We start from the raw sequence: 21,382 nt of genomic DNA, 5'->3' as shown, positions 1-21,382 counted from the left end.
ACAATTCAATTGCTCACGAGAAAATGATGAAGGAATTTTTTTTTACATTGGCCAGGATATGTTGAGGTAAACTCTTCTTAAAAGCAACTAGGCCACATTTTTCTTATTTAGACACATTTTGTTTTCAACAGGTAATTCTTACACATCTTCTTTCCCTCAGGACCAGACCTAGATTTATAAAGAGTAATGTATCTTATGAATTCTCTGTGGTGGGTGAGGAAGGAGAAATATTCAGAGTTGAACTGTTATTTGCCATTCTGAATTGGGGTGATACGAACATAGTCTATATCAACATACTGTATCTATATATATAAAAGTGAAATACCACTCACGGATCATCATGAAATCTCCAGAACCGTAAAGCCTACAAAGTTGGAATTTGGCATGTAGGTTCCACCTGGCTTCTAGGTGTTCGCTAAGAAAGGATTTTTCGAAATGACCATCAGATCATTAGTGTTTCTTATATTATTATTAACATGCTCTGATGCTAATGAGTTCTACTCCTCCCCTCCCCTCCTGAAAAGATCTCTGTTCCAATTGCCACTTGAGCTTGGGTGTGGCAAGTATGTGACTCATCCGGCCTGCGGGTGGGAGTTTAGACATTCTGCTCCCCCTCCCCACCTGAAAAACGCTCTGATGCTAAGGAGTTAGACTGAGGGAGGAAAGGGGGTAAGATAGGAGAGGCCTTTGTGGGGCTAGCCTGAAGGAGAGAAGGAGAGAGGAGAGGCCTATTGTAACTACTCATTAATTTTTAAACTATAAGAGTCGATTTATCCAGCCCGATCACATAGTTTCATAGTGGAGCACAGGTATTCAGCTAGTGTCAGATATTTTTAACTAGGGATCCTTGGTGCTCCCTGAGGTTTGTATTTGTATTTGTATTTGTATACTTTATTTGTATGCCGCCCTTTTCCCTGAGGGGACTCAGGGCGGCTCACAATTCAGGGGGAGGGGAAGACAAACAAGTTACAAACATGAAGACAGTACATTATTAAAAAAAGCACAACAGTCATACCATTCGGGTGGGTTAAAGTCATTAGCCCCAGGCCTGCTGGGGCAGCCAGATTTTAAGGGCAGTGCGGAAGGTCTGGAGGGTGGTGAGGGTCTGGATCTCCATGGGGAGTTCGTTCCAGAGGGTCGGAGCAGCCACCGAGAAGGCTCTCCTCCGGGTAGTTGCCAGTCGACATTGGCTGGCTGATGGAATTCGGAGGAGGCCTAATCTATGCGATCTTATTGGTCTAGTGGAGGTAATTGGCAGTAGACGGTCTCTCAAGTACCCAGATCCAATACCATGAAGGGCTTTGTAGGTGACAACCAGCACCTTGAAGCGCACCCGAAGATCAACAGGCAGCCAGTGCAGCTCGCGGAGGATAGGTGTTACGTGGGTGAAACGAGGTGCACCCACGATCGCTCGCGCGGCTGCATTCTGGACCATTCTGGTTGGTTGTTCTCTTGCAGACATTTCACTGTCCAAACTTAGGGTGACCAGACTTCCCGCATTTGGCGGGACAGGCACGCCTTCTCATAATTTTTCCCACGTCCCGGGCCATTCCCAAAAGATCCCGCTTAATTTTGGTGCCTTCTTCGACTCGCTCCCCCGCCCATCCGCTGCCGCTTGCATGGGCGGGGTAGCGTAGCGAGTGAGCGGGCGGATGGGCGGGGGAGCGAGCTTGCCTTTCCAGCCCCACTTCTGGACAAGTCGTGGGAAAGCCTCCGCGAAAAGAGTCACCTAGGGCCACCACTTCTTCTCCGAACTCAGAGTAAATGACGGGCGGGGCGAGTGAGCGGGTGGATGGTGGTGGGATCGCCGCCTGCTGCACTGCAGCTGACTCGCCCTGGGCCAGGTGGGCTGGGAGGCTTTGGGCATCCAGGCGGGAAGAGCGCGGAGGAAGGCAGAGCGGCGCTGGACGCGACTCTGCTACTTCTGCTGGAGGAGCCCCTAGATAGGGAAGGCGGGTGGCAGGGCGGAGCAAGGGAGCGCAAGCGGCGGATCCCGGGCTCATATGCAGATGGAGCTCTCTAGGCACAGGAGCGCTGAAAAAGTGCTCCGTTCATGCACCCACCGGGACGGAGCACGCTCGCTCGCTCGCTCGCTCCAGCCCTGCCTGCCGGCACGCTAAAGTGCCAGCATGACTTTGAAGTGCTGGCTTGCTTGCCTTCCACGTCGGCCCGCGCGGAAGGCAAGCCGGCCCTTCAAAGTCATGCCGGCAGTTTAGAACTCGGCCGCCATTCAGCGAAACATGTTTTGCTGAATGGCGGCCGAGGGGCATATAAAATGAAAATAAAATATATAATGAAAGCAAACCCCACTTTACAGTACTGAATATGTTACCTAGTTTGGATAGTTTGGACGGCCGAGGGGCACGCTAAAGTGCGGGCATGACTTTGAAGTGCTGGCTTGCTTGCCTTCCACGTCGGCCCGCGTGGAAGGCAAGCCGGCACTTCAAAGTCATGCCGGCAGTTTAGCGTGCCCCTCAGCCGTCCAAACTATCCAAACTAGGTAACATATTCAGTACTGTAAAGTGGGGTTTGCTTTCATTTTATATTCTACTAGCTTGCCCTGTCAGTGTTGGTGATTTTTTTTAAAGCATTTTGCTGTTTCAACTGTTTATTTAAAAAAAAAACAGCACTATAATCCACTGCAAGTTGCTGACAAAGAATGTCATTTTAATATGTAATCAATCAAACATAAAAAGAACAACTGTGAAACTTTTGTTTCTGTGACAGTTTAGTTTTTCAGCCTAGTGGTCTTAAATCATTTTAAATATATATTTCAATTCAATTTTTTAAAAATAGCTGCTAATGTCATATCTCTCCTGATTATACCCATCACATAGTAAGAGATTCAGCCAAGTGTTTTTCTTCCTGCCATATAAAACTACTGTATAATCCTTTATTAAGAATAAAAATGATGAAACAGTGTGTTGCTAGAGGTTTTTTTTTTTTTTGCTATTTAAAACAGAAGAAAGCTAGGAGACATTTAACCTCAATTAGATTTACTTGTCATAGCATTCATGGGTAGGAAATACATAGCAATTAGGAGGAGGTGGAGACATCCTGGCAGCTACAAACTTTGCTGTTTTTCTCTCCTTGCAATCTGAAGAAAATCTTCTGGTTAATCTTAAGGCTTTCTAGTGCTTTTAGCAGATCATTGTTTGAGTTTAGGACTTTTAAAATGTTTTCATATTTCATAAACTTTGTATTGTTCTTTTACTGTTCTTATTGAACGCTGATCTCACATGAGCAAATACTCAAAGAATAGCAAAATAGAATAACAGAATAACAAAGTTGGCAGGGACCTTGGAGATCTTCTAGTCCAACCCCTGCTCAGGCAGGAAACCCAATACCATTTCAGGCAAATGGTTATCCAATCTCTTCTTTAAAACTCTAGTGTTGGAGCATTTCACTGATTAATTGTTCTGACTGACAAGAAATTTCTCTTTAGTTCTAGGTTGCTTCTCTACTGTTTCCATCTATTGCTTCTTCTTCTTCTACTTTCTGGTCCTTTAGAGAATAGGTAGACCTTCTCTTCTTTGAAGAGTTTGGGAATGTTGCTTTCAAAATGTTTTTATTTTAGGTCTAAAGGGAGGAAGCCATGTAGTACCATGTGGTTTTATTTTAGGAAATTTCAAAAATATTCACTGTATCTTAGAAAAACTCCTCTGTTGAATATTAGAAACTATCTATTTCTATTGAGTTGAGACATTACGATGAATTTCAGATGTAGAACATGAATATTTAAAATTAAACCCTTTCTTCTGTTATAATGAATCTGTTGACTATTTTATATGCCAGTTTAATGATGACAGTATTTGGCATGTTTTACTCTATTTTTTCACTTATTCCTTTTCTGTTTGTTTTAATGAAACTGAAACCTGTAAGTTGATTTGATATTTGTGCCCATGCTTAATATGTCTCTTTACAATAATATATGTTAATAGGCCACCCTAGGAAAAATAATAACGGGAATGATTCTGCTAGCTTTATTTTCCTTTAGTTTGGTCCTTATGATTCCAAGTCTCTGGCTGGTTCACACATCCATGTTTTATTTAACTATGGTTTGCTAAATACATCATAATTATCTTATTTCACCTCCAAGGTCCCTTCCTACTCCATTATTCTGTTAATATCAAACAAGCCACATTATGGTTCATGGCAAGGCATGAATGGAGACTCTGTATGTGATGCCTGGGCCATTGATTCTTCCTTGGTTTGCATCTGTGTATTTGTTGGGGAAAACAACATTTGTTCTATCACAACTTTATCCATGTTTGAGTTTGGACAACATGATATCATAATGTGTTTTACAGGAGGGGTGTCAAACTCGATTTCCATTGAGGGCTGCATCAGAGATGTGTTTGACCCTTGGGGGGTTGGGGTGTCCATGTGGGGGTTGTCAGCTCGATGTCACCGCAACGACTTCCTGTAGCCCTCTGCCAGTGAAAACAGAGCCTGGGCAAGCTGTGTTTTCACTGGCAGAGACACCATAGGCTGGTCCTTTGCTGTTTCCATGGTCTAAGCACCCCATGGGCTGCATCCAGCCTGTAGGCCTTGATTTTGACACCCCTGGTTTACATGATGGTGTGAAAACAAGGTTATAGATTAGGTGACAAACAAAATATTGCAGCACAAATGTGAATGTCCAGAATTCGATGCTGATGCAGCATCCACTAATCAGGTGATAAAAATTTGGGTGCTTGGTAACAGGAATATATTTACAACAGTTGCAGGGCCCCGGGGTCATGTGAATGCCATTTATGACCTTACCAGATAGCTTCCGGCAAGCAAATCAATGGGGGAAAATCGGATTTGCTTAATGGTCACATTAAGCACATTAACAACTGTAATGATTTGCTTAACAACTGCAACAAAACAAGGTTCTAAAATTGGGCATGATTCACTTAACAACACAAATGTTGGTCCCAATTGTTGTCGTAAGTCGAGGATTATTTATATTTCTATATTTTTGCAAACTTTAAGGCTTCTCTGTATCTACTTGATACATATATACTCTTGTGGTAGCGATGTTGTTTTGACTATAAAAATGACCCTCACAATCTGATGTTGAAACATGAAATATCCTGACAAAATAGCTTATTCATACAAAGCGTCAAAAAAAGTATAATCACTTGAATTTGCTTTTAACTTTTTTCCCCTTCATAATCAAATAAATGGCCAAACATTCTACACAAAATTGTTTTGAGGGGGAAAATGACAGTGTAAATGAAAATCATGTGTAAGAATATCTAGGAACACATAAGAAAGAAAGAAAAAGTAAGAGTTAATCACAAATATCTTTTGTCAGCAGGATATGAGAATCTTTATTAGATTAATTAGATTAATGTATTAATCAGTTCTAAAGGAAGAAAAAAAGAAGGAACAAACAAGTGAGATTCTTGTGCTTTAGGAATTTGTGTCATCACACCTACTCAGATGAAACAGATTTGAAGAATAAATATTTATTATTTCAGCCAATTTCTGTCTTTCTCAGAATAACTGCTTGATGAACTCTGTATTCCTTCATTACCTCAGTATCATCTTATTTTTCCTTCATCAGCTTTTTCCTAAACGTCAGTTTTGAACTTTCAGAGCAAGGGAGTGTGTCCAATTTCCAAGGGGCTGGCAACCTTGGCATAACTTGAGGTGCTTCAAAATTTCACAAAATAACCCTGTTTTTCTGTTTTCTGGTCAGTCCTTATTAAAAACTATGAAAACTAGCAAACACTGGAACACATCATTTGACATTCTTGCTGATAGGAAGTTTATAGCAAATAGGCATTCAACCTTGGTATTCACTGAGAATTATTATTATTTAAAGAACCTTTTACTCTAAGAAAACAAGGATTGTTCCTTTCTTTAAGCCAATAATTCAAATATTAATTATTTAATATTACTTTTTTTAATCCTTTCTGTATTACTATTGTTTATCTTCCATATAAATCCACATTATCCGTTTTCTGAATATCCTTTAGAATTTTCTCCAACTAGTATGTTCTTGAAGTGATTATAACACAGCCCTAAGAATTATAAACTCAGACAAAAGCAAATTTATTGTAACATTTGGGATTATTGAAAAGTGAGCCTTATAGAGGTGAATGGGCCTTAGGTGGATATACTTATCTATCTCTCTCTCTCTCTCTATCATCTATCTATCTATCTCTCTATCTCTCTCTCTCTCTCTCTCTCTCTCTCTCTCTCTCTCTCTCTCTCTCTCTCTCTCTCTCTATCTATCTATCTATCTATCTATCTATCTACTATCTAATAGATATAATAATCTATAATATAGATTATAACTAAAAACATTGTGCCCTGCTGTGTTATCATTTTGGAAATATTTCCTTTTATGAACATAGAAACAGAATGACCAAGGGTGGGGTAAAAAGCATTAGGAGCAGGAACAACTTTCTGTTGGTTTCTCCATTGAGTTTCCATATCTGACAGGAACATTGGAAATGGAACCTAATCTAACCTAACCTAACCTGGCCTAGCCCAGCCCTGCCCAGCCCTGCCCAGCCCTGCCCAGCCCAGCCCAGCCCAGCCCAACCCAACCCAACCCAACCCAACCCAACCCAACCCACCCCAACCTAACCTTCCCAGCAGGAAGAAAATTAGCTGTTGTTGTGTTAGGGAGGAAGTGATGGATTGCAAGACTGGCTGAGAAATTGTCACGGAATGTTGAAAATGAAGATCACATGCTGCAGAAGCAGCCAAGCAATGCAGCAGGCATCCATTAGCACTGAAGCCACCATAACTTTTCTAATTTCATTCTCTCTGGAGTTATGGTGTCCCAGATTTTGTGACCCCATAATGTTCTATAAATTAGTCCACTTGAGGAACTTTGGTTAAAAAATGGTTTCCCTACAATGCACCATTTTGTTCAGTTAAAGGCTCCTTTTTCCTAACAGAAAAGTACACAGGGATCTTGATACTCTGTAAATATTGAAAATTCTGTAAAAAGCAAACTATTCATGTTCACTGTTCAGTTTCTGTGTTTATATACCTACATTCTCCCAAAGACTCCAGTCTAAATTCCTTCCATAGGTGTAGACTTTAATTCTAGCATTCCCCAGCAAACATGACAATAGCGTAGTACTTTGAAATTTACACATCCAGAGGTGATCCATCTTGAAGAAGAGTTTGGCTAGTGTTGCCCCAGTAGTGGGTTCTGGATCCCGTTGCAAACGGTGAGCTGCAATGGGGCCAGGAGTCCACCACATGCACGCACACAGCATGTGCACAGTGCTCATATGAGTACTTATCATCTGCGATGCTCCAGCTGCTTGGTGGAGCATGTGCAGGTGCCGTACGCTCCATGCGCAAAAGCCCCAAATGGCTCAAATGCAGATAAGGATGGTGGGCGAGCAGTTGGGCCCTCCTGAGCACCATACCGGAATGGTACCTGGTGCTCCCAGCTGGCATCGGTACGCCCGTTCCAGGACATACCGGTCGTATCCCACCACTGTTTTGCCTCCTTTGCCGAATTATACCTCTTTCAATAAAAGTTTTTAAATTTGAACATTAGTCTAGTTCTTGAGTTCAGCATCTCTGTCTGATTATTCCCACTTTCCTTTAAAGTCTTCACACCAGAGGTGGGTTCCTACTGGTTCAGATCAATTTGGCAGAGTAGGCAGCAACTTGGCCTGCCATGCTCCCGAACCAGTGGCAGCACCATCTTGATTGTCAGTTCTGCACATGCGCAGAACAACCTTCATTGCAATTTTTCCCCTTTTCTAATGTGCGCATGCAAGGTGCAAATGCAAACACATGTGTAGCGCATGTTTGGCGTGTGCATGAGCGAAGTCGGTTCGCACATGCAAAAGATTTTGTGCGCCGAACCAGCAGTAATGCTGGCAGGAAACCACCCTTGCTTCACAATACCTTAAATGCCATCTACATTTCACACACATACCCTTTTAAAAAAAAATAGAATTAGAATTAATTATACATTAGAACATGTAAAATTGCAATCTAATTTTCTAAGCCTCAAGTTACATATCACACCCTTGCTCTGGGCCCTGCACTGGCTTCCTGTCAGCTTCTCAGTATAGTTCAAAGTGCTGTTTTTTTCTATAGTTCCCTGCCTACTAGGCATCAAGGTGTTGGTGGAACGGCCACTTCCAAACCAAGTCCACCTGCCTGACCTGTGCATCTCAGAAAGAAGTTCTGCAGATGCTCCCATATCCACAAAATGTGGGAGACAAATGTAGTTCTCTTTACTAACTGCCTACTCTATGGAAAATCATCCCTTTCCAGAAGCTTTTGAAAACTGAGTAGACAGCTGGTGAGTGACAGAATGCCCAAATTGTCTGATTTGACTTGCGTTTATAGTATGACTTCATTGACTTTCTTTTAGTCCCATCATGGAAGTTATGATTTCTAAATGTTTTTTATTTTGTTATTGCTGTTAATTACTCTATACTAAGAAGAGTCTGGTTTATTGTAGTGTGTGTAAATTGTATGGATGGATAGATGGATGGATGGATGAATGGATGGATAAAATCCTTAATAGTTTTTTTAAAATCCCTAGAGTGGAAAACAAGGCAACACAACAAATTTTCTAAGCACTTAAGGGCAAATTACTCTAGTTGCTTAGTTAGTGAGAAGGAACTAGCCATTCAATTGACTCTCAAACCTGAAGATCAGATTGACCCATACTCTTTTGATATGGCCTTAACTTTTATTGTTGATATCATTCCTGTTGAGTTAAGAGAGATCAGAGCATCAGTCATGCTATCTGGTTAAGCAGAGGAAAAATAGTAGATCCAGAGGAAACATGCTGCAGAGCGCCAGTTGGAAGTGGTTAAGGACTGATAAATGACTTAGACTTCATAGTGGAATCTGAATCCCCATTGTAGGAAGAATCTTGTGTTCATCTGGTGCATAGCCAACTATAGATATAATCATTGTGCCCATTAAATCAGCCAAGTCCTTTTTTACATTATTACATTACATTTTGCAGCAGGTTATTCTCCAAGTAACGTTGGAATAAATTATAATTGTTATTTTAAATTCCCAAATATTTAACTTCTGGTTGTATTTTTCCTCAGGAGAGGCATGATGTGAAAAATAGATGAAATTGGCATGTCACTATTAAACCAAGTGTACTCTTTCGTTATAGAGGGATGAAGCAACAAAGACATCCCTTTCAGGGCAGAGTGAACTGGTAAATTGTCGTGATTTCCACTCAATAGAGTTTCTCCTACATACTGCAGTTTTTCTGAATCACCAAGGGAAAGGGTGGCCATAGAATGCTCATATTATTAGGAAGCTGGAAAATGTATGGGAAAATGAATTATTACTGCAAAACACTGCTCATTGTGCAAAAGGTTAATATGTAAGATTAAGGGATTGTATTCTGGTGAATTTATGGTCTCACAGTCCATTTTTATCCTTTTCTGTGAAAAGTACAATATTGTTAAATGTCTCTGGTATGTTAGCACTATAGCATAACATACCATTTATATTATAAATAATCTGCATATATTTTAATCATTTCTTTCCTTTAAGTTCATTTTTCACTAAACTTTCAAAAACATTATTTATACATACAAGTTTTCATCAAAGTTGTAGCCTGGAGGGAATTTTTCCCCTTTAAGCATGCTTCATCATGACCCCAACTAGACTATTTCTTGTTAAATAAATCTATTTAAATCAATATTAAATCAAATCGGGTTCAGATTAAATTGTTAAAAAAAAACTTTGCCACAAACTTTGGCCACCATTTTTTTAAAAAAAATTGCTATGTGTAGGGATATTTTAAAATAATTTGCTGCTGTGCTTACAAGTTCATGCAAATACATGTTAGGCTGAGCCCAGCTAAAGAAGAAATAAATCTACTTTTTCCCATAGACTAATAAGAATTGTGTTTTATGCTGGCATAATGTGTTTGGTTTAGGCTAATGAGTTGTATGAACTCAGTTACTATGGTTGATAAACTACTACTTGTAGTTTGGTATGCCATGTAAATCCAGAGAATTGCAGCTTATTTGATAAATCATTGTTAAACTAAGTGTTAGACAATATATGAACTCTCTGATTCCCTTTAAATTCTCTCTACCCTCACAAAATCAGAAAGCTTTTATGTTAACAGCATAATCTAGGTTTCAGTGTAAGGCTCTCCCAGTCTCTTAACTGAGCTCAAGTCAGCTTTACATTTCTTTAAGGATTAACAATGGCCCATAAAGATCAGAAGACTTAAATCTTTATTAGGAATTTTATATAGGATTGACATTTTCAAACAAGGGCCCTGTATCTGACTCATTGAACCAAATGAAAACTGCTTATCATGAGCCTAGGAATACTCAATATTTTCACATGAATTATAAGACACGGAAGCTTGCTTTCTGCAGGTATATATGCCAGTGATTTAATATGGAAAAGAAATAAAAGGAAGTCAGGTCTTTGTTGTGATAAATGTATTTTAAAACCTTGTGCTTTTATGAAAAGCTTCTGAAGCATCTTTCTCATAATTTTAATTTTCATTCTTTCCAGAAGACATGATTTCCACATTATAATTAATTTCTTCTGGGGTTATTTTCCCTCTGGCACTTACTATAGGTCTTCTGACATTGTAATTTTTTTAAAAAATCTTTTATTGAAGACTTTAAATGTACATGGCACTTTAGAAGTACATAAGAGAAATGTCCCTGCCCTGAAGAGTTTAAAGTCTCATTTCAGCAGACAACAATTAATGGGATGACGATTTAATTCACAATGGTGGGAGGATAGGAAAGTTGTCAACAAGGAGATCAGTACTTGAAGGTTTCTAGAGAGAAGAGGATTTTAAGTGGGGACATAAATGTGGAGGATAGCTTTTGTCAGAATTGAAGGAAGCTGTTCAAAGTCCTGAGGGATAGCATGAAAGACCTGAATATCAAAGTGGCAAAGACAAAAGGGAGAGTTTAAAAAAAAGAAAGAAACGTCGTCACCCTAAGACTTGTAAAGGAGAAATGAGAACTGGCACAAGTGTAGGAATCTGAGAGAAGTTTTGATAAAACATTTATAGCTATTAACTGTTAGGTAATATATGAAATGTTATATCTGAAATATTACAGCTAAATGGCTATGATGATGATGATGTGGAGGAGGAGGATCAGTGGTGGGTTGCAGGCGGTATGCCCCGGTACGCGCGTACCGGAGCAAGCCCCGAGCACTGGATACCGTTATGGTACGGTGCTCCGGAGGGCCCATCCACCTGCCAGAGCTCCTTACTGGAGTTTAAAGGCTTTTGCACTTCCGTGCAGGTGCATGGTGCGTACAGCCCCTGTGCGATGCTCAGCAGTGCAGCTGGAGTGTCGTGGAGCGTTGCAGAGGTGCTTGAACACATGTGCACGCTGCACGCCTGTGTGCATGTGCTGCACGCATCCATGAGGACACTGCTGGCCCCATTCCAACCGTACCAGTTGGAACGGGTTTTGCAACCCACCACTGAGAAGGATCCACTAATATAAAACATATTGAAATTGACTGTTTTACCAACATCACATTTACTTTGTGATAAGATGCAACTATCTGGGTTCACACGTGCACTAAGCTATAGTCTAGCACTAGTTTCAGAGGTGGGTTTCTACCAGTTTGGCCTGGTTCAGCCGAACCGGTAGTAAGTTGGCAGCCTGGGTCGCTGGAACGGCAGTGACCCAGGCCTGCCACACCCCTGAACCATTCTCCTACAGCACCACTATCTTGATTTTCAGCTCTGCGCATGCGCAGAACAACTTTCTTTGCAGAAATGTAATTCCCCCCACCCCATTTTTTAACATTTTGCGCATGCACATATCTTTTTATGGGCAAATGTGCATGTACACAGAAATTTTTGTGCACCAAACTGGCAGTAATGCCGGCAGCAACCCACCCCTGACTAGTTTACAAACCACAAGCCAAACCAAATATGTACTTTTATTGAATAGCATAATGTTGAAAGCTTTAAATATTTCATCTTTATGAGATAAACTTAGGAAGCCAAAGCCAAAAGCTGAGATGTGTTCCACATATTTGCATATATGCATCACATATGTTATTTGTTATTTCTGAAAGTTGTATGTAAAAACATACTGAATATGCACAATCAAGATAGATTCATGGCTTTCCATATAAGGAAATGTATATACGCATGAGCTACTTCTCATGCTACGAATATGAAATACAGTACATGACTCTCACAAATTAGAAGAGCAGACTCATCAAAGCATTTCAAGTTTCAAAAAAATTAGCTAGCCTGATGTCCAGGTCATCTTAAAAATATGTCTGTTGCGTAATCATTAATCAGTGAAGATGAATGATTGAATATAGCATTCTTGTCTATTAAGTTACATCTAGAGCATATCTGGGGGAAGGAAAGGGCATGACTGAATTTCATTGTATGCCTTTCGGATGCTTATTTAAGATCAACTTCTCTTTCAGTGAGCATGACAACAGTCAACGGAGGACAATATTCAGACTGGTCCATGTGTTTCAAATAAGTAATGAATTATTTCATGGATGATCCTGTACTGAGCATGTAGTCTGGTCATGTGACCAAGATACTAAAAGGTGATGACAGCTCTGGATATCTGTAGCATAAAATCAGCATTCTGGCAGCCCCAGAGTGAACATATCTTGTGTTAGTGAATGTGCTTACTTTGCAGATTAACTTTAGACTGCAGTATGAAACATAAAAGCCATAGAAGATCATTTTATTTGGACTGATGAAATGGAACGGCAGCTTAAATATCTACCTATGTAAGCTATTAAAATTAGATGGTCTACCACCAAGGAGAGGGAGAGAAATTTGGTACATGCTACATCATAACGTAGTTTGGAGTGGGTTTAGCAGTTTGCATGAATGATGCCATAAATTGCAAATGATAGCTTATGGCTTAGTGCAGTGTTGGCAAACCTTTTGGGCACTGAGTACCGAAACATGAGTGTGTGCATGGGCAGGGGATCAGCAGAATCTGGAAGAGCACTTCCCTGGCGCGCAGGTGCGGGAGCAATGGAAACTGGAACAGAAGTTCCATGACATGCATGTGTGTGCTGGGAAGCGGAGCTTCTTGTTTCTGGTGTGCATATGCACACCGGTCACCTAGTCTTCCAGTTTCTGTTGTGCATGTGTGCATGAAGACCAGTTGGCCGGTGCACATGCACATGCCAGAAACCAGAAGAGCAATGGGAGATGGCTGGCATACCCAGAGAGATGGCTCTGCATGCATGTGCCACAGGTTCGCCGTCATGGGCTTAGTATATTGGGCAAATGTAATTAGTTGTATATTTTCAATAAACTATAATTACATTGATATTGACTTTATGTAGAAAGTGAATCTAGTTGAGTCAGGAAAATTGTGTTTTACAAAAGCAAATTATCCATAAACTGTACATTAATAAGTGTTTGTTGCTGTAATTACTGGTAATGTTAGGTACTTTTTACCTACTTCTTTCTCTGTTAGCTCAACTACAAAAGGAACAAACAAAGGGTTGCTAATTGTTTGTGATTAGCTCTAGCCTAAGCAATCTACTGCAGGATTAAAATCTAAGACTGCCACCATGTGGGTCAAGGCAAAACAAAAAACAACTTTTATGAGTTATGCAATGATTCAGAAAGCTTTGTTCAGATCATATAGCTAATTAAATCTTGGGCTGGAAACAAACAGAATTTGCATGGAAGAATAGCTGGTGACTGACCAGCTGAACAATGGAACTGAAAAATAAGGAATAGTTTTGCCCTAGTGGAAATGGTTACGGTTAACTGCTCAGCTTTAGATAATATCAAACCACTTTAATGATTTAATAATGCTTTAAACAACAGCTACTAAAACTAATGAACATAAACATGGGACATACTGCTCTATACTGTTAAGACAATTTGGTGATTCTGTGAAATATGCCAATGCATAAATCTGTGTAAATAGAAAATCTACAACTAAGATGAATAATAATGCTATTAATATTGCAAATTGAATATGATGTGGCAAAGCATTAACTGTTCAAAGTTACTAAACTTGCATTAATTAAAAATATTTTATTACCATAATCCACACAATACAATACTTTTATTTATTTACCTATCTATGTCTTCCTATAATTGTTTTATTTGCCAAGGTTTCCATTCCTAGAATCATTCAGTTGGGAGATCTACTTCGTAGAAGGAGAGGACAGGGGATGAGGAGGACGTGGACAGGGAGCCTGCCCCCCACAGCTGATGTCGGCCCCCTCAGCCACTTCAGACTTTCAGACTCTTGCATTTTTCTGGACTCTGCAGGGGAGAAGAGTGAGAGCGAGGAACTCCCCCTCTCTCAAACTGTTACCAATTCCACCCACTTCAAAATTGCGCTAACCTCCTTTGCGGGTTAAGAATTGTGTTCGACCTCATGTGCTGAGTGCATGTATGTATGAATGTGAGAGAGAATGTTCCCACTTTTTAATTTGATTAATTTTTATACCATTGTTTTGTATTTTAATAATTATTGTGGGTGTGTGTGTGTGTTCTGTCCCCCCCTTCACGGCTCGTTAACAAACGCAGGCAGGCAACTTAAAAGGAAGTCTTTCTTTATCAGTTTTCAGTTCAAACTGGCTTCGAGCTCAAAAATAACATAAATACAAGTCTCCAACAAGAATGCAAAACAAAAGACTCTTACAAGCACTTCACTTCTTCCACAGTCTCCACGAATCAGGTTTACATGAAACACCAAAGCACTTATCCAAGTGTAACAGGCATAAATCACGATTAATCATCAAGCAATGTTGTACCAAACAAGGAACACACGAAGGAACGACGTTGACTCCAGCGACTGGGGCGTGGCAGCATCCGTCCTTTTATCTCCAAACTTCCTCCCACAAGCCCCAGCTGCATACTGAATCGTGTATCCCAAAAAAACTCGCAGCAGAACTGCTGAGTCATAACACTATCCCCCACTACAGGGCCCTTTCCCTGGGGTCCGATGGTTGGGATGACATGTCCCCAAGATGACCCGCACCCATTTCCCTTGGTGCCTTTTTCATGAATCCCAAACCTCTGGAGGCATAGCCCCCTTGAATCGGAACTCTTTTGGTATCCGGTGGCCACCATGTTTTCTTCCGCCCTTCCCGGCGTTGACACCCCGTCCAGGGTCATCCACCCTCCACAAGGCCAACCCACCAACCCCCCTACCGTTGGAGGTTGATGGCAGCTCTACCGACTGTGGCCGAGCCTTCACTCCCTGTCTAGGGTCCTCCACCCTCTGCAAGGCCGACCCACCAACCCCCTTTCCATCGGAGGTTGATGGCAGCTCTACTGACTTCGGCCGAGCCTTAACACCCTCTCTAAGGTCCTCCACCCTCTGCAAGGCTGAACCACCAACCCCCTTTCCATCGGAGGTTGACAGCAGCTCTACCGACTTCGGCCGAGCCTTAACACCCTGTCCAGGGTCCTCCACTTTCTGCAAGGCCAACCCACCAACGCCCTTTCTGTCGGAGGTTGACGGCAGCTCTACCGACTCCTGCCGAGCCACCACACAATCCCCTCCCGCAGAGCCCTTCCCCAGGTTTCAATGATCGGGGTGCGGCCCAGAAGGGTTGGTGACGGCCTCCCCAGAGCACGGTCTAAGACCCTTGTACCCCTCAGGGACCCTAAAGACAAAGTCCAGTGCTGCGGGGACTGGAGTCAACAACGGCTGGGATCTCGGCGGAGTTCTCTTTGTAGACCTGGCCCAATGACACTGAGCACATGACTCCACGCACCTCCGTACATCATTTTTTAGATGGGGCCACCAAAGTTGATGGGAGGCCAGGTGCAACGTCCGAACAAACCCCCAATGTTTTGATGCAGACACGTAATGAATCTGCACGAGCAACCGTTGACGGATGTCCCCTGCTGGAACATAGAACCGGCCCCGACACTTCAACAGATTCCCTTCCAAAGTCCATGGGGACGCTGGCCTCACTTCCGCCTTTTGTCGCTCCACCCAGTCGTCACCCCACTGCGCATCCCGTACCAGAGACTGCATGCTCCCGGAATGACAAACGGCAGCGCAGGTTGCAACGGGTAGAACAGTCCGAGGTGGAATCGAGTTCGCAGGGTTGGAGTTCTTTACTCGGTAGGGCATCCGTCCTGGGACTCCACACCCCCCGAATGCACGCTATCTTGTGCGAACGGGGTAACACGGCTGCACCAACGTGCTGGTTGTTCAACTTGATCATGCGGTGCTGAGGGATGGCTGCAGTCCGCGCAACCCTCTTGTTCTTCTTGGGACAGCTCCCTGCCAAGTGTCCAAGATCCCCACAGTAAAAACACAATCCCTCCGCATGTCTTCTGTCCATCTCTGTCCATGACACCCGAGATCGGACAGCACCCAACTCCATGGGCTCTCCCAGTCCACTGCAGTCTCTTGCTGAACTGGCATGCTAGTGGTTTCCTGGAATACCCGGCGAGGCCTTCGCCTCTGCAGCCGGGCGTCTATCCGGAGACACAGGTGGACCAACGCATCCAACGTCAGTGGCCTGTCCACCCTCGCCAGTTCATCCTGCAAGGCCTCAGACAATCCATCTTGGAACGTGTCCATTAGAGCTGGTTCATTCCATGTGGAATCCTGACTACGTAGCCTGAATTCAGACACATATTCCTGCAATGACCCAGTCCCCTGCTGCAGTGATTTCAAACTTCTGGTAGCTGTTTCTCCTTTGATCGGATCTTCAAACATCTGTTTGAAATGCTGGCAGAAGCCCTGGAAGTCATCCAACAAAGGGCTCTGTTGCACTAACAGGGGAGTGGCCCAACGGGCAGCCGTGCCTGAGAGCAAACTGATAATGAATCCCACCTTTGTCCGGTCAGTGGGAAAGTCCTCCGCTCTCAGGCTCAGGAACAGCTGGCATTGTCCCAGAAACGTGGCAAACATAGCCAGACTCCCATCATATTTATTTGGCATGGCTACTGGGTACTTCCTCCTTGGCTGGGGGGATCTTACAGCTCTCTGCAACTGTTGAATTTGATCCGACAACATTGTTATTTGCTGTGCCATTAATCTATTCTCCGCCATGAGCTGCTCCATAGTTACTGAGATTAAGGCTTGTCAGGCTGGAGTCAATCTATTCTGTCCCCCCTCCCCTTCACGGCTCGTTAACAAACGCAGGCAGGCAACTTAAAAGGAAGTCTTTCTTTATCAGTTTTCAGTTCAAACTGGCTTCGAGCCCAAAAATAACATAAATACAAGTCTCCGACAAGAATGCAAAACAAAACACTCTTACAAGCACTTCACTTCCTCCACAGTCTCCACGGATCAGGTTTACATGAAACACCAAAGCACTTATCCAAGTGTAACAGGCATAAATCACGATTAATCATCAAGCAATGTTGTACCAAACAAGGAACACACGAAGGAACGACGTTGACTCCAGCGACTGGGGCGTGGCAGCATCCGTCCTTTTATCTCCAAACTTCCTCCCACAAGCCCCAGCTGCATACTGAATCATGTATCCCGAAAAAACTCACAGCAGAACTGCTGAGTCACAACAGGTGTGTATGAGGAGAGTGTCTGCTTGTTGTGTATGGTAGGACTGGGTGTGCGACCTGGAGCCCCCTCCACTGAGTGCAGATGCAGAAGTGGATGGGGGCCCAGATTTGCCCCCTGTCCTGAGATGAATGATGTGCATGGCCTGTCGGGAAGAATGGGGGCCATGGGAGAGGAGTGGTGATCTACAGGGATGAGGGAGGGTCGGAGCATTCTGGTTACGACTGGGAGGGGCAGATATGACGGGAGCTGTAGGTTGGGCCATTGCTGGGGAAGAAGGACTCGCTACGTCACAGTGATTCCTTGTTCCGGCCCTGCGGGCTCAACTCAAGGGCCTGGTGGCAGGGGAGATCAAGGCCCTGGTCTCAGGTTGCTGTTGCTAAATGCCAGGTCTGTAGTAAACAAAGCTCTCCTCGTCCGGGACTTAATATTAGACGGGGAGGCAGACCTGGCATGTATAACTGAAACCTGGCTGGGCCAAGAGGGAGGAATCCCCCTCTCAGAAATGTGCCCAGATGGGTTCCAGGTGCTTCACCAACCGCGACACCAGAAAGGGGTGGGGGAGTTGCAGTTATTATCCAAAGGTCATTAGCTCCTCGCAGGATCCCTGCCCCAGAGATTGTGGGGTGTGAGTCTCTGCTCCTGAAGTTGGACCTAGAGGTTCAATTGGGCTTGTTTCTGACGTACCTACCTCCCAGCTGCGTTCACAATGGCCCTGCCTGCGCTCCTAGAGGCGGTAGCCGAGCTGGCAGTGGAATTCCCCAGGCTAATGGTACTGGGGGACTTTAATTGCCATCCCTAGGTGAACACTCTGATGGGGCACAGGAGTTCATGGCTTCCATGACAACCATGGACTTGACCCAAGTAGCTCAGGGTCCAACTCATAGAGCGGGACACACACTCGATCTTGTATTTCTTTCGGGGCAGTGGACACGTGATCTTGAATTAAGGGGAATAGAGATCTCACCCTTGTCATGGTCAGTTCACTTCCTGCTGAGACTCGACTTTGGGATGCTACTCCCCCATTGCAGGGAGGTGGAGCTGATTAAGTGGTTCTGCCTCAGGTGCCTGATGGACCTGGAAGGATTTCAGAAGGAGCTTGGAGGGATATCTGACTCCCTTGCCCACAATCCGACAGAGTCCTTGGTCGTGGCCTGGAATGTTGCGGCGGCTGAGGCACTAGATCGGATTGCGCTTTTGCGGCCACTCTGTGGCAGTGGATCCAGGAAGGCATCTTGGTTTACCGAGGAACTCCGGGAGATGAAGCACCAAAAGAGATGCCTAGAGTGACGCTGGAGGGCTAGTAACTCCGAATCTGACCAAACACTATTAAGAGCCTTTATTAGGACTTATTTAGTGGCGATACGGGCGGCAAAATGTGCACATTTTCCCACTCTTATTGCATCCGCGGAATCTCACCCAGCCACCCTGTTTAGGGTGACCCACTCCTTCCCCTGCAGGGAAGAGCTGAGGAGTTTGTTCAGTCAGATAAAATCACTCAGATTCGGACAGACCTGGACTCTACTCGGGCAGCACCAGCTGAGATGCCGAGGGAGGGAGAGTCTTAGTCAGATTTGCTGGGATGAGTTCGAGTTTGTCATCCCTGAGGAAGTGGACAAGGCGATGGGAGCGATGAGTGCCTCCACCTGCTTACTGGACCCGTGCCCGGCTGGTCTCAACCAGCAGGGAGGTAATACGAGGCTAGCTCCAGATGATTACAGGAGGGGTCTTTCCCGCAACCATTAAAGGAAGCGGTGGTAAGGCCCCTCCTCAAGAAGCCTTCTCTGCACCCAGCTATTCTTAAGAACTATCATCTTGTCTCCAACCTTCTTTTTTTGGGAAAGGTTGTTGAGAAGGTGGTGACGCTTCAACTCCGACGGACCTTGAATGAAGCAGATTATCTAGACTCCTTTCAGTCTGGTTTCAGGCCTGGGTACAGCACAGAAGCCGCTTTGGTCGCACTGACCGATGATCTCTCATGGGCCAGGGATAGAGGACATTCCTATATCCTAGTGCTTCTTGACCTCTCAGCGGCCTTCGATACCATCGACCATGGTATCCATCTGTGACGGTTGGAGGAGGTGGGAGTGAGAGGCACTGTTTTACGGTGGTTCTCCTCTTACCTCTCTGACAGGTCGCAGTTGGTGTTGGTCGGGGGACATAGGTCGACCCCTAGGCCCCTTAAATGTGGTGTGTCGCAGGGCTCGGCCTTGTCCCCCCCTCCTATTTAACATCTACATGAAGCCGCTGGGCGAGAGCATTCGGCAGCACGGGGTTAAGTATCATCTGTATGCTGATAATACACAATTGTACCTCTCTGCCCCTTGCCAGCTCAGTGTAGTGGCGGACGTGATGTTCCGATGCCTGGAAGCTGTCAGGATCTTGATGGGGGTGAACAAACTTGTGTTCAATCCCGACAAGACTGAGTGGCTGGGGATGTTGCCCCCGAAGGACAGTCCAGACAGTCCATCCTTGATCCTGGGGGGTGAAAACTTACACCCCTCATAGAGGACCCGCAATCTGGGAGTCCTCCTGGATTCACAGCTGATGCTGGAACACCAATTTGTCAACTGTGATCAGGGGGGCCTTTTCCCAGGTTCGCCTGGTGCATCAATTGCGGCCCTACTTGGATCGGGAGGCACTCCAAACGGTCACTCACGCCCTAGTCACCTCAAGGCTGGATTACTGCAACGCACTCTACATGGGGCTATCCTTGAAAAGTGTTCAGAGACTGCAACTAGTCCAGAATGCAGCCGCGCAAGCGATATTGGGTGTACCTAGGTACACCCACGTTACACCTATCCTCTGCGAGCTGCACTGGCTACCTATTGGTCTACAGATGCAATTCAAGGTGTTGGTTATCACCTTAAAAGTCCTACATGGCTTAGGGCCAGCATACTTGCGAGACCGCCTACTGCCACATTCCTCCCAACGGCCGGTGAGATCCCAGAGGGTGGGCCTCCTTCAGATGCCATCAGCCAGACAATGTCGGCTGGCGGCTCCCCAGAGGAGAGCCTTCTCTGTGGCTGCTCCAACCCTTTGGAATGAGCTACCCCTAGAAATCCGGACCTTACCCACTCTCATGGCCTTCAGAAAACCTGTTAAAACTTGGCTATTCCGGCAGGTCCAGCTCTGATCATAACGAATGTATGTGTGTTGATTTTAACCTGTTTTTTATTTTTTATTTTTTATTTTCATTTTTTATTATTCCTTCCCTTCGTTGTAAGCGGCCCGGAGTCCTCTGGGATTGGGCAGTCTATATATCGTACTAATAAATACATATAATAAAATAAATACATAAATAAAAATAAGGTCACTGTTTTCTCAACCTCAGCAAATTTAAGATGAGAGGACCATCTTCCAGAAAACCCCACTCAGCATGCTGACTGGGGAATTCTGGGAATTGAAGTCTTCCTATCTTAATATTGTTGAGGTTGAGAAACACCAATTTAGACTATTAGGTCCCAATCCCAGTGCAGAATCCAGATGAATCCATCAAAGCCAAATGGCTGCTTAGCTTCTGCTCCAATGTATAGATATTGTCAGGTATTTATCCTTTTGCCTTGCCGGATAATAGGGCAGGGCAATTTGATCAGGAGTATATCAAACCTGTTTACCTCCCATCAGACCATCATAGGTAAAGATAAAGGCTCCCCTCGCATATGCGTGCTAGTCGTTGCTGACTCTAGAGGGTGGTGCTCATCTCCATTTCAAAGTCAAAGAGCCAGCTCTGTCCGAAGACATCTTTGTGGTCCTGTGGCCTGCATGAGTAAATGCAAAAGGTTCACGGAACGTTATTACCTTTCCACCAAAGTGGTCCCTATTTTTCTACTTGAATTTTTACATACTTTCGAACTGCTAGGTTGGCAGAAGCTGGGACAAGTAATGGGAGCTCACTCCGTTACATGGCAGTACGGATTCGAACT

The sequence above is a fragment of the Thamnophis sirtalis genome, unplaced genomic scaffold (assembly GCF_051295495.1).
Source record: "Thamnophis sirtalis isolate CommonGarterSnake01/CBP01778 unplaced genomic scaffold, rThaSir2_p1.2 scaffold_6, whole genome shotgun sequence".
In the NCBI taxonomy this organism is placed as follows: domain Eukaryota; kingdom Metazoa; phylum Chordata; class Lepidosauria; order Squamata; family Natricidae; genus Thamnophis; species Thamnophis sirtalis.
The sequence above is the reverse complement of the archived record's forward strand: the minus strand, read 5'-3'. Positions refer to the sequence as shown.